At 34.3% G+C, this 13,161-nt stretch overlaps 1 protein-coding gene across 1 annotated transcript in view; it reads left to right on the top strand.

Annotated features, from left to right (window-relative positions):
• Nucleotides 1-13,161, top strand: part of LOC141633594 (uncharacterized) — a 37,553-nt gene that overhangs the window by 19,172 nt on the left and 5,220 nt on the right. The gene's annotated exons all lie outside the window — the stretch shown is intronic.

Raw genomic sequence — 13,161 nt, 5'->3', positions numbered from 1 at the left:
AGATGAGCTTGGTTCGTTCAATTCTTAGGGAGAAGAAGGATCCAATAGACGCTTGAGCCTACCTTTGCACACCTCCGGCCCACGATGGGCCTCGACTGCAGGCTTTTCCGACACCGACACCTGGATATGGATTAAGTGAAAACAAACACAAGAAAATCCCTAACCCTCGGAAGCTTGGGGTAGGACCTGGGGCCAGAGCGGGTGGTACGAACTTGATTGAATTGAGATGACCCAGTAGAAGAAGTTCCAGATCGGTAACCAGCTGCCTAAAAGAAAAACCGCCTGGAAGGGTAACTCCCATTAATCCTTCGAACAAAAGGGACATGTAGGGACGCACATAAACCCATACTCAGGGAGAGTCAGGCAAACACCCATACCCTTTCTCAGGCAGTGAGACAGGTGGGGCTCCTGCCATTCGCTGGTCGAGCTTTCCAGAAAAAAAGCGATGCGGGCTATTTCCTTCAAACAAAAGGAGGGTATTCAAATAAAGGGGAACACCTTGCTATCATGAAAACGCCAGCTGTTAAACTTTTTATTCAAGTGATGCTCACTCAATTTAGCTTTAGGAGCTACTTCATCATTCCAATATTATTCTAAACTAGTTGGAAAGCCCATGCGATGCATGGGGCTTTCATTAGGATTATCTATAAAAATATGTTCTTAAGTTGATAAAAAAAAAATCTAACTATGTTAATTGAATCATTAATGAAAGAAAACTTGTGGTTAGTGTAGTTGATCACCAATAAATTATTAGTGCTTTTAGCATAAAAGTTTTGCCATTCAATAATATAACATCAAGTGACATAGTTATAATATGTAGTTAGCTTTTTCATTATTACAGGCACACCCGGTTTTTAATTAAATACAAAACGCCAATCTCTATAAACATAATAATGCAGCTCACCAAAATGAACCGTTAATAACGGACAGAAGCCTTTATGCGTTTTGCCAATTATTTTAACCTACAACAACTACATAAAACTGAATAATGTTACGTATAACATGTATCATAATTATATATATTTAATGTGTTCAGAGAAAATGTTAGATCTCTTACAACATAATTTTACCTTGACTAACTACAATTAAGAGTATTTGCTCCTTATAAACTTCTCGCAAAATTAAATTCAAATTGAATACCAATACAATTAGTAGTCTCTAAACAACAATAAAAAATATATGTGATTTTATTACATAGAATGCACAAGGCACCTAGTAGTAATAGTAGTAGTAGGAGGAGGAGGAGGAGGCTAGTAGTAGCATCTGTGATAACATCAATAAGTAGTTTATGGCATCATTAAAATCGTTATGTTTTCAAGTTAATATTTTATGGCAAGGCTGAAAACGTTGGTTTACGTTACAAATTTACAATGATCTGGTAATAGAAAACTATAATTTAACAAAAAGTCAAACCATCCTGAAAATTGGAGCAAACAAAATTTTGGGGGTTGATTTAGATGAGGATTTATTAATCATGAGTTCCTACAACGAAAATGTTGTGGTAATTTGGTATAATTATATCCGTTGTATAGCATTCAGAGATCTAGTTGGATTATAAAGTTACCATTCTTATTGTCTCACGCACTCTCGATTTTTAACCAAAATAGTCTTTGACTATTTACAATTAAAACTACATGCCTTAAAAACTTAATGCAAAATATATATTATGATCCCTAGTTTGGTAAATTTGTGAAAACTTTTTTGTAAACAATGTTTTTCGTGTCGCCTTGATACATTTGGTGTTTATCATCGATGAGAATCTTAGTACCTCGGATGATGTTGTTCTTAACGCTTCTACGTAAAGCTGGTCAGTACTAAAAACTGGTTTCGGGACATAAATTCCAACATGATTAAGTGATTTTCCCCGACTCTTGTTTATTGTCATGGTGTAGAAACGGTCTCAATGTATATTGTTTCCACTTAAGAACGAAATGAATCTTTGTATTTGAGGAAGTCATTACTATCCTCTGGTTCAATACCTTTTACCGACTTTGAAACCCGAAATTACCTTAGCTTTTTCTACGATTTTTAGAGCATACCATTATGAGTTATATTAAAAAAAATTTACCATGTATAGTCCCTTTCTTCATCATGTATACTGACACCCCGCGATAAAGCGGAAAATATAGCCAATAAATTAAAGCGGAAATTTGTGATATTTTAAAAACTTTTAAATTACTAGTTAAGGAATAACACGCGGGTGCCAAAAATGAAATGAGACAAATACTACAATAAACAAACTTAGGTTAGTACAACCCAAGTCTAGAAAACGGGGAAAAGATATCCCACGAATAAACATATAAGGGGTTTCTAAACTAGCAACTAAGGTCAAAGGGTTTAGTTCTCGCTAGCCCACACGTCTTCCCCACGTAAGCATCTTCACCACCTGTCATTCATGTAAACATGAACGCCACAGTCAGTGGGGAGTAACTCAGTGTTCTTCCAGCTACAATATGTAAAAATACAAGTAAACAAGCACTTAATTAAACATATTGATCATACATTATACTTGAATAATAATAAACAAGGGGTATGAACGATAATCATAATAAGATAGGCAAATTACATTCATAATGAGATAGGCATGATACATAATATTAAACATGCATTCAAGGGAGTAGAAAAACTGAGTCAACCAATTTCCTATTAACTCGACTCAAGTATTCATGTGAGATAATTAAATAATATGGAAGACACGGATACGGTCGTTTAGATAAAAGCACACATTTAAGAGAAACATAACATGGGTATGAGATTAGGCCTCAAATCATATGAAGAAGATAAACAACGGATCAATTAAATAGAAAATACATGGATGGACACCATAGCCATTACTTTGAAAACTTATTAACAACCATAGCAAGGGACGTGGCTACTAATGTAACATTAATACTTATGGCTTGCATCTCACCATAAGAACGGATGGGAACATCAATCCCGACGATCATATCGCAACTAGAGGCTTGCATCTCACCTCTAGTATCCGATAGGACCAAGACTCTCACAACCAAACAATACAAGGCACAACTCTTGCCTTGAAAGACATATACAAAGTATAGACTCAAACAAGACAACCAACCCAGACTCCAACCTCTTGGTAGGACGACGATCATAATACGGTCCTAGTCTAAACCTGGATCCAGACTCTCGGGATGGACGACACCCGATTCGACAAACGATATACTAATCGTATCCAAAACTCGAGACATGGCACGCACTCGTATCCAAAGGTCGAGTAACCTCTAATCGGAAATATGACTCACACTCGTGACCAAAGGTCCGAAAGGGAAAACATAACCCAATCCGGAAACATGGATCACACTCGTGACCAAAGGTCCGAAGAAAGGCGGGAGGATAACCCAATCCGAAAACATGGCTCACACTCGTGACCAAAGGTCCGAAAAGGAAAACATAACCCAATCCGGAAACATGGCTCACACTCGTGACCAAAGGTTCAAAAGGGGTAAATAACGAATGTCAAGTAGTCAGACAATGTAAATCGTCACACTTGGGTCACAAATAAGAGTAAAAATAATTATATAAACATAACGTAAACAATTTATGTGAAGCATGCATACGTACGAGAGTATAACAAATATCATGTGCTCCCATGATAAAGAGTGTCAACACACCATACACAAGCATTAGAACCAAGGTTAAGATGCATACCCAACAAGAAACATAAAACCCAATCTATAACAACAAGTTTAGTACTCGACTACAACAAGGGTCAACTTCAAACGGTCATAACTTGAGTTCTATACATGATAATAAGGTGAAACCAAATGGAGGTGATATCTTATCCTCTCACGGTTTTAACGGTAGGTCGTATGCCCAAAACAAATAAGTAACGAAGAAGTTATGGCCATTTTACGAAAACTAGTCCAGGCTGTGGCGCAGCCTGCGCAAATCAAAGATTTGCACGACACAACAAATTCATCTTCATCCCCAAATCATTTTTTTATCATGCCATTACCATCTCAATTGCACCATATATTACCCAAGTAACTTTATACAAGTATTAAGGGTTAAATCAAAGCATAAAAGAGGGATTAAAACACAAGATTCGATTCAAATTCAAACAATTCCAAACTAACAATTTCATGACATAATTAAACACAATTACTAAGCATGAATAAGACGGTTTCTTTACTAATTCATCCATATAAACACTCATGTAACCCAAAATATTGGAAATTTCTTCAACCAACCATGAGATGGTTTCTCACACAAACTCATTCAACAACAAACATGTGAAACAAGAAAAGATTCAATCTTTAACATACATATGAACAAACTACAACATATAAACACACAAATTTGACATAATGTCGAGTAACCCATCACCGTTATCTTTTGCACTTAAATCCACAATAGACTCGTCTACCTTTCAAGAATCCACTTCCGGATTAACTAATCTTTCTCCTAAACATAAGAAAACACAAATTAAGACTAAGAATCGAAATTAGAAAAAAGGTACCATGTATAAAATGGCTCGACAGCCCTATACAAGGAGGAAAGTCGGTTCCTTTCTTACCTAGAAAGATGGAGGGCGATGAGAGGAAGAGATAGACGCGAAAATCACTTGATTCGGATAAGAATTGAGCAAGTTATGGAGTTTTGAAGATTTGTAAGAGAAATGTGTAAAAATGGAGTTTGTTGAATATGGTGTGCTGAAATTTTGAGAAGGAAGATGTAGTTAGGGTTTCCTTCATGATTTTGATGAGGAGGAAAGAGTGGTATGTGAGCCCAATAGTCATACTAGGCCCAACATGAGAGATTGAGTCGATATACACTAAAATTTACGTCTCAAGCCCACTACAACTCAAGACGGAAAATATTATTATTTTTATTATTATCCGACCAAAATATTTATTTTTTGTATAAGCTAAGTTTTAAAAATATAATATTTATAAAAATAATGTTTAATAATGAAATTAATTAAATTAAATAATTTAAAATATAAATAAGACAATAGAATGGTTAATTAAATTATAAATGTCAAAATGGAAAATTCGCGGGTGTTACAATCACCCCATCTTTTAAAAAGGTTCGTCTTCGAAACTTGAAAATAGAAATGAAATGTCATATAAAAATAAAACCGGAATTTTAAAATCAGTAACCAAAACATTAAAAGGTTATTATCGTAAGAATCAAAATTCCTTGAAAAGTTTCAAATAAAATTTTCCGACAGAACCAGATTTTCATCAAAGGAACAGAAGTGCTCTCATTGCGCATTCAAGAACATCATATTCCAAATCAAAGATATGGTCAAAAGCAAATCATTTGTATAGATCAAAATTCGAGGTACTTTCAAAAACGTAAATGAAAAGTTTTCAAAAGTATATGTCTCATTCATGGAACGAAATTGCTCTTGTCGTGCACACAAGAACGCTAACTTTCCAAGTCAAAGACAGATTTAAAACAAAAATCATTTGCCGACAAGCGTAGAAAAAGTTATTAAACGTCACTAATAACGAGTTCTAACATCCGATCAACGTCAAAATCGAAAGAAAAAGGTAATTCACTCAAATTTTCTTTTGCAAAAGGCAAAATAGAGATAGAGGTTTCACTTTTAAACTCGAAAGGGAGTCAAATTTCTGAAAATGTAATAATAAACTTTGACAAAAGGTCATAAATAGATCAAAGTTAATAGAAATTGGATAAAATTTAAAGAAATCACAGGTTTAGCAATTCGAAATCACGATAAGGAAGTCTATACTCAAAGAACAAATAGGGAATTGAATCAAATTTTCATTTTTTTTCAAAATTTTAGAATAGGTAAGGTTCGCAAAAGTAACATAAACTTCTAACAACGAATCAAAACTGGTAGCTTGGAAATTTAGAAGTCGTACAAAAAGGAAGTTAACTTAGATAGCATAAAAACAAAGTACGTTAAGAGAGTTTAAACTTAACCAACAAGAGAGCTATGATGAATTTCATAGGGTAAGAATTGACGTCAAATCAATAAGAATGTCAAAGGTAGAGTTTTTATAGGTCACTAGCATCCAACTTAAGGGAGGAGCAAGATGAAGCGAGGAAGAGAGGTGTGAACGATAACACTTATGGCCAAAGAAGAAGGGGAATTAGACAACAAGGAAACGCTAGGTACTCAAACCTCAAACAACAACATCATCCTAAACGGTCCCGAAAACTTTCTAACAACAAAACTCATAACCACAACACTCCCAAAGATTTCCTCAAATCACTTATGTTACTTCACCCTAAGCAATTCCATGAAACAAGGCACTCCACTATGAGTGTAATCTCATCACTACAATTCCTCAAACATCCACAAACAACTTCCATAAGATCAAAGTCAAAGTTTCCAACAAAGCTATACTCATATCCAACTGGTGTCATCTGAAAGTTTTCCAAAATAGTAAAATCCTCAATCAAGGATCATAATCTCAAGTTCTAAATTCCAGGTTCCTCAAATATCCCACAAGGTTCTCATTTCAAAGCAAGGTAGCAACAACTCAACCTAAAACTCTTTCCATGAAAGTTCATCCTACTACACATTATTTTGAGAAAGATGCATAATCACCCAAGTTTGAAAAATCAATAGGATCTCGAGTCCTTCTCTCCCTTTACTTATTACGGATTCCCAAAAGCGGAACTATACTTAACTACAACATCATCTCATCATATCAAGTACTCAATACCACCACAAAGTTTATAAAACTATAGGGTTAACAAATACTTCTCAATACTAAGTCTCTCTCAAATGAAGAACTCTCAAGGTCAACTAATATCAATCACATCACCAATCCATTATGGTCATCAAAATCCCAAGGAGTATTCTTTCAAATCTGACATCCTAGAACTTTACTTACCAACAAGTCCTCAAGAAACAAGATCTTAGTTGTAACAACGCCTTACTACCTCATATTTCCTCATTCTAATACCAAAAATTGAAACTATGTCCTTTAACTTAACAATTGGCGTCAACCATACCATTATCCTTTCTAGCTACTAAAACAAGCGCTAAGACTTCCCAACAACGTAGCTTGGTCTCACTCTCATACCATGCCTCAAGTAGTAAACAAGATCACTCACTTAGACCAACTAATAATCCCACAATTAGCATTTCTCATATGATGACATCTACGTTATCAAACTCTCATATCCAAAGTGATTACGAAAGCCAATCGTAAACTCAACTTACTTGGTCAATCCTACATCCTCAAATCCACCATTCAGTTTCATCCATTTTCAGTCAAGTACTAAGCACTAGTATCCCAAGCCCCGTCTGACTACACTTCCTGACCCTTTTAGATCCCAAACATAAACAACAAAGCCAAGTTCTATAACCTAGTAACAAATGCAACTCACACTTGACACACAGAATCCACCAATAAAAAATACTAACTTTATCAAGGATCTAGGTATAAGAACCATCAAGTATGTCTCATCACACTACCTAAGTCTTTCTAACATAACCACCTCTCAAAACCAGGGTTAAGGCTCAAACACAACAATCTCCTCAATAGTCAAATTTTCAACCAAGGTCAACATTCCTCAAAAGAAGGAGTACTATCCAATAGGCGTTAAGGGGGGATTAACAAGGATCAAAGGACAAGTTAGGAGAGTACAAGAGTAACTCCCCAGGAAAAGAAAAGAGAGTTTAGAAGAAGAAGAAAACATTAAGAAGTAAATAATAAGGCAAGATACACAAAAAAAATTAGAAACATCTTCGAGGAAGTAGAAGCATTCTTCAAAGTTGAACAAATCTTCAATTTCTGGCAATAGGCACCAAATCTTGATCTTCACGTTAGTAGGTTTATGGTTATTGATCCAAGGGCACAACATTTATTAAATGACAATCAACAAACATGTTAGAACCTAACAAAAAGCAAACACACTACAGACTACCACATTAGGTCCTTAAGTCTACCCATCTCTCATTCATTATTCAAGGTCAAGTTCACATTTAAATTTGGGGTACACGTGTGTGCGTCGGGAGCAACATATGCTCTGATACCAACTGTGACACCTCGCGATAAAGCGGAAAATATAGCCAATAAATTAAAGCGGAAATTTGTGATATTTTAAAAACTTTTAAATTACTAGTTAAGGAATAACACGCGGGTGCCAAAAATGAAATGAGACAAATACTACAATAAACAAACTTAGGTTAGTACAACCCAAGTTTAGAAAACGGGGAAAAGATATCCGACGAATAAACATATAAGGGGTTTCTAAACTAGCAACTAAGGTCCAAGGGTTTAGTTCTCGCTAGCCCACACGTCTTCCCCACGTAAGCATCTTCACCACCTGTCATTCATGTAAACATGAACGCCACAGTCAGTGGGGAGTAACTCAGTGTTCTCCCAGCCATAATATGTCAAAATACAAGTAAACAAGCACTTAATTAAACATATTGATCATACATTATACTTAAATAATAATAAACAAGGGGTATGAACGATAATCATAATAAGATAGGAAAATTACATTCATAATGAGATAGGCATGATACATAATATTAAACATGCATTCAAGGGAGTAGAAAAACTGAGTCAACCAATTTCCTATTAACTCGACTCAAGTATTCATGTGAGATAATTAAATAATATGGAAGACACGGATACGGTCGTTTAGATAAAAGCACACATTTAAGAGAAACATAACATGGGTATGAGATTAGGCCTCGAATCATATGAAGAAGATAAACAACGGATCAATTAAATAGAAAATACATGGATGGACACCATAGCCATTACTTTGAAAACTTATTAACAACCATAGCACGGGACGTGGCTACTAATGTCGCATTCATATTTATGGCTTGCATCTCACCATAAGAACGGATGGGAACATCAATCCCGGTGATCATATCGCAACTAGAGGCTTGCATCTCACCTCTAGTATCCGATAGGACCAAGACTCTCACAACCAAACAATACAAGGCACAACTCTTGCCTTGAAAGACATATACAAAGTATAGACTCAAATAAGACAACCAACCCAGACTCCAACCTCTTGGTAGGACGACGATCATAATACGATCCTACTCTAAACCTGGATCCAGACTCTCGGGATGGACGACACCCGATTCGACAAACGATATACCAATCGTATCCAAAACTCGAGACATGGCACGCACTCGTATCCAAAGGTCGAGTAACCTCTAATCGGAAATATGACTCACACTCATGACCAAAGGTCCTAAAGGGAAAACATAACCCAATCCGGAAACATGGATCACACTCGTGACCAAAGGTCCGAAGAAAGGTGGAAGGATAACCCAATCCGAAAACATGGCTCACACTCGTGACCAAAGGTCCGAAAGGGAAAACATAATCTAATCCAGAAACATGGCTCACACTCGTGACCAAAGGTTAAAAGGGGTAAATAAGGAATGTCAAGTAGTCACACAATGTAAATCGTCACACTTGGGTCACAAATATGAGTAAAAATAATTATATAAACATAACGTAAGCAATTTATGTGAAGCATGCATAAGTACGAGAGTATAACAAATATCATGTGCTCCCATGATAAAGAGTGTCAACACACCATACACAAGCATTAGAACCAAGGTTAAGATGCATACCCAACAAGAAACATAAAACCCAATCTATAACAACAAGTTTAGTACTCGACTACAACAAGGGTCAACTTCAAACGGTCATAACTTGAGTTCTATATATGATAATAAGGTGAAACCAAATGGAGGTGATAGCTTATCCTCTCACGGTTCTAACGGTAGGTCATAAGCCCAAAACAAATAAGTAACGAAGAAGTTATGGCCATTTTACGAAAACTGGTCCAGGCTGCGGACCTGCGCCGCAGCCTGCGCCGAGGTGCGTAGCCTGCGCAAATCACTGATTTGCATGACACAACAAATTCATCTTCATCCCCAAATCATATTTTTATCATGCCATTACCATCTCAATTGCACCATATATTACCCAAGTAACTTTATACAAGTATTAAGGGTGAAATCAAAGCATAAAAGAGGGATTAAAACATAAGATTCGATTCAAATTCAAACAATTCCAAACTAACAATTTCATGACATAATTAAACACAATTACTAAGCATGAATAAGACGGTTTTTTTACTAATTCATCCATGTAAACACTCATGTAACCCAAAATATTGAAAATTTCTTCAACCAACCATGAGATGGTTTCTCACACAAACTCATTCAACAACAAACATGTGAAACAAGAAAAGATTCAATCTTTAACATACATATGAACAAACTACAACATATAAACACACAAATTTGACATAATGTCGAGTAACCCATCACCGTTATCTTTTGCACTTAAATCCACAATAGACTCGTCTACCTTTCAAGAATCCACTTCCGGGTTCACTAATCTTTCTCCTAAACATAAGAAAACACAAATTAAGACTAAGAATCGAAATTAGAAAAAATGTACCACGTATAAAATGGCTCGACAGCCCTATATAAGGAGGAAAGTCGGTTCCTTTCTTACCTAGAAAGATGGAGGGCGATGAGAGGAAGAGATAGACGCGAAAATCACTTGATTCGGATAAGAATTGAGCAAGTTATGGAGTTTTGAAGATTTGTAAGTGAAAGGTGTAAAAATGGAGTTTGTTGAATATGGTGTGCTGAAATTTTGAGGAGAAAGATGTAGTTAGGGTTTCCTTCATGATTTTGATGAGGAGGAAAGAGTGGTATGTGAGCCCAATAGTCATACTAGGCCCAACATGAGAGATTGAGTCGATATACACTAAAATTTACGTCTCAAGCCCACTACAACTCAAGACGGAAAATATTATTATTATTATTATTATTATCCGACCAAAATATTTTTTTTTTTGTATAAGCTAAGCTTTAAAATTATAATATTTATAAAAATCATGTTTAATAATGAAATTATTGAAATTAAATAATTTAAAATATAAATAAGACAATAGAATGGTTAATTAAATTATAAATGTCAAAATGGAAAATTCGCGGGTGTTACATATACTCCATTTCCTTCTTAAACATCTTCCACCTTACTTCTTAAGGGTCAAACTTTTGTAGCTTTGACCATTAATATGTCAAAAATCATGGTCGAATTACGCATTGTCGACTCCGTAAAAGCAATACAAAAGATTATTGCGAAGAAGATGAAGTACATTTAGTGTGAAATTCCTAAAAGATAATGAATTTTGCTCCCAAAGTCTAACCCGACTAAAATACTCGGCCAAGTCTTGAATAATGAAAAAAAAAAAGCGACTTCTAAGAGCAAGGGTGTCATAAGGGGGAAGGGGCAGGACAAATGTACACCTTTCTCATACTCGTATTTAATAGAAAATTACATGTCTCTAGTTGTCTCATTACCTATCGCGGGTAAAAATTTTCAAAACCATAACCGCCTTAACTTGTGAAGATCTTAAAATAGTTTCGTCCCATTTAAATAATATATACTCAATTATTCTATAGCGTTTTCAAATAATTCTGATATTATGTTTACCCATGGTTGGCATGATTTAAAATTCAGTTTGAACCTAAAACTTTATTTATATTTGATGCATCCAAGACAAATGCGATATAATTGGACACTTGTGATAGATTTTCCTTTTTGATCAATTTGATTTTTCTTATTGTAGAGTTAACAATTTTATTCTTATGTGGAAAGCTGGCATTTATTTTGAACCAATTGCTTATTTATTATGTTCCTCGTGATTATGGAATATATACATACTTTATGTTACCGACTTACAGTGTCTAATTGCTAATATTATTCTGAACCAATAGCTATTTATTCTATTAATCAAAGTTTATAAAATTAAAAAAAGGAACTTGAAATCAACTACTAACAATATGTTCAAAAGCAAGTAAACATGGCTAGAAAAAAACATCAAAAAGAAATTAATTTGATATGAGGGAGTTCGGGAAATCATGAAATATCTCATATTTAGGCTATTGTTTTCAAGAAATAAGCTTATGCATATTTGACCACAATTTCATTTATCTTAATTTTTCATAAGTATTTGGTGGATAAATAATTTATCAATATGGAGTACTTATTAGGTCCTTTTGTGTCATTTTACCAAAAAAATTGCTACCTTTCAGTTAGTTTGACAAAAAAAATTTTATTTAATCAATTAACTTATTAGCTCCTAATTATATGCGGGTAGTACATGAAATATTTTAGTAGATGAAATTGTGAACGGATTTTTATTTATGTGAAGTTGTCAAATAGTGTAGGTTAAAATAGTATTCGACCTATAATATAATAGAGTATTCAATAGCTTTATCACTTATTTGCTACATAATGAAGACTCTATATATATCAGCTCCTTTGAATAATGAACTAAAATAAAGAAAGAAAAACAATTATTGATTTAATCAGTATAATATATGCATACAACGAAAGGTAAATATACCTTAAAAACCTTCGAAATCTGCATAATCTTTGATCATGTATCTCAAATATTACTCCTAAATACATAAAATCTATGTAAATATAAATTTAAAGTATAGAAATATGAGTAAATAAAATTCTACTTAAGATGTAAAACTAACACTAAAACACAAAGATACATTGTTGAGTAAATAGGAAAAAGAAAGAAAATACTTCGTAGTGCACAAACAAGATTATGTTAAATTAAAACATAATGTACGTTCTTTTGATTCAATTAATTAATGATCATAACATATGTAAACCCTTGAGGCCTTGAGTAATAAGTAGTCTAAATTATTAGGACTCTTTCAAAATTACACTTATTTAAAATCTAGGCTAATGCGTGAGTCTACAACTGATCACCACGTCATCATATGAATAATATATATTATGAGTTGCTCCATTGTTATACAAAAGCTTTGAGTTGTCCAAACCGCCAATTGTACTTTACTTCTTTTCTGTTTAGTTCCTCCATCCAATGATCTCCGCATTCTTATACAGAGTAAATTACTGAAACAAAGATAGTAACATATATAGATTAGTGAATTGCTTTATATGTATTGATCGCTTGAATGTATATGGAGACATTTATGATTTATATACACATACTCCAATGATTAATTATTGATATTTTGATGGAACCGTAGCTTATATTTCGTGTGACAACGTAAGATTACACTGCTCTTAACATAACATTTTATCAAATAAATTCATTATTTATCTGCAGCTTCTTGAATGTTGATGCAAGAATACAAACTATAAATGTATGAGATTATAAGTGGGG

The sequence above is a fragment of the Silene latifolia genome, chromosome Y (assembly GCF_048544455.1).
Source record: "Silene latifolia isolate original U9 population chromosome Y, ASM4854445v1, whole genome shotgun sequence".
NCBI lineage: Eukaryota > Viridiplantae > Streptophyta > Magnoliopsida > Caryophyllales > Caryophyllaceae > Silene > Silene latifolia.
The sequence above is the reverse complement of the archived record's forward strand: the minus strand, read 5'-3'. Positions and strand labels throughout refer to the sequence as shown.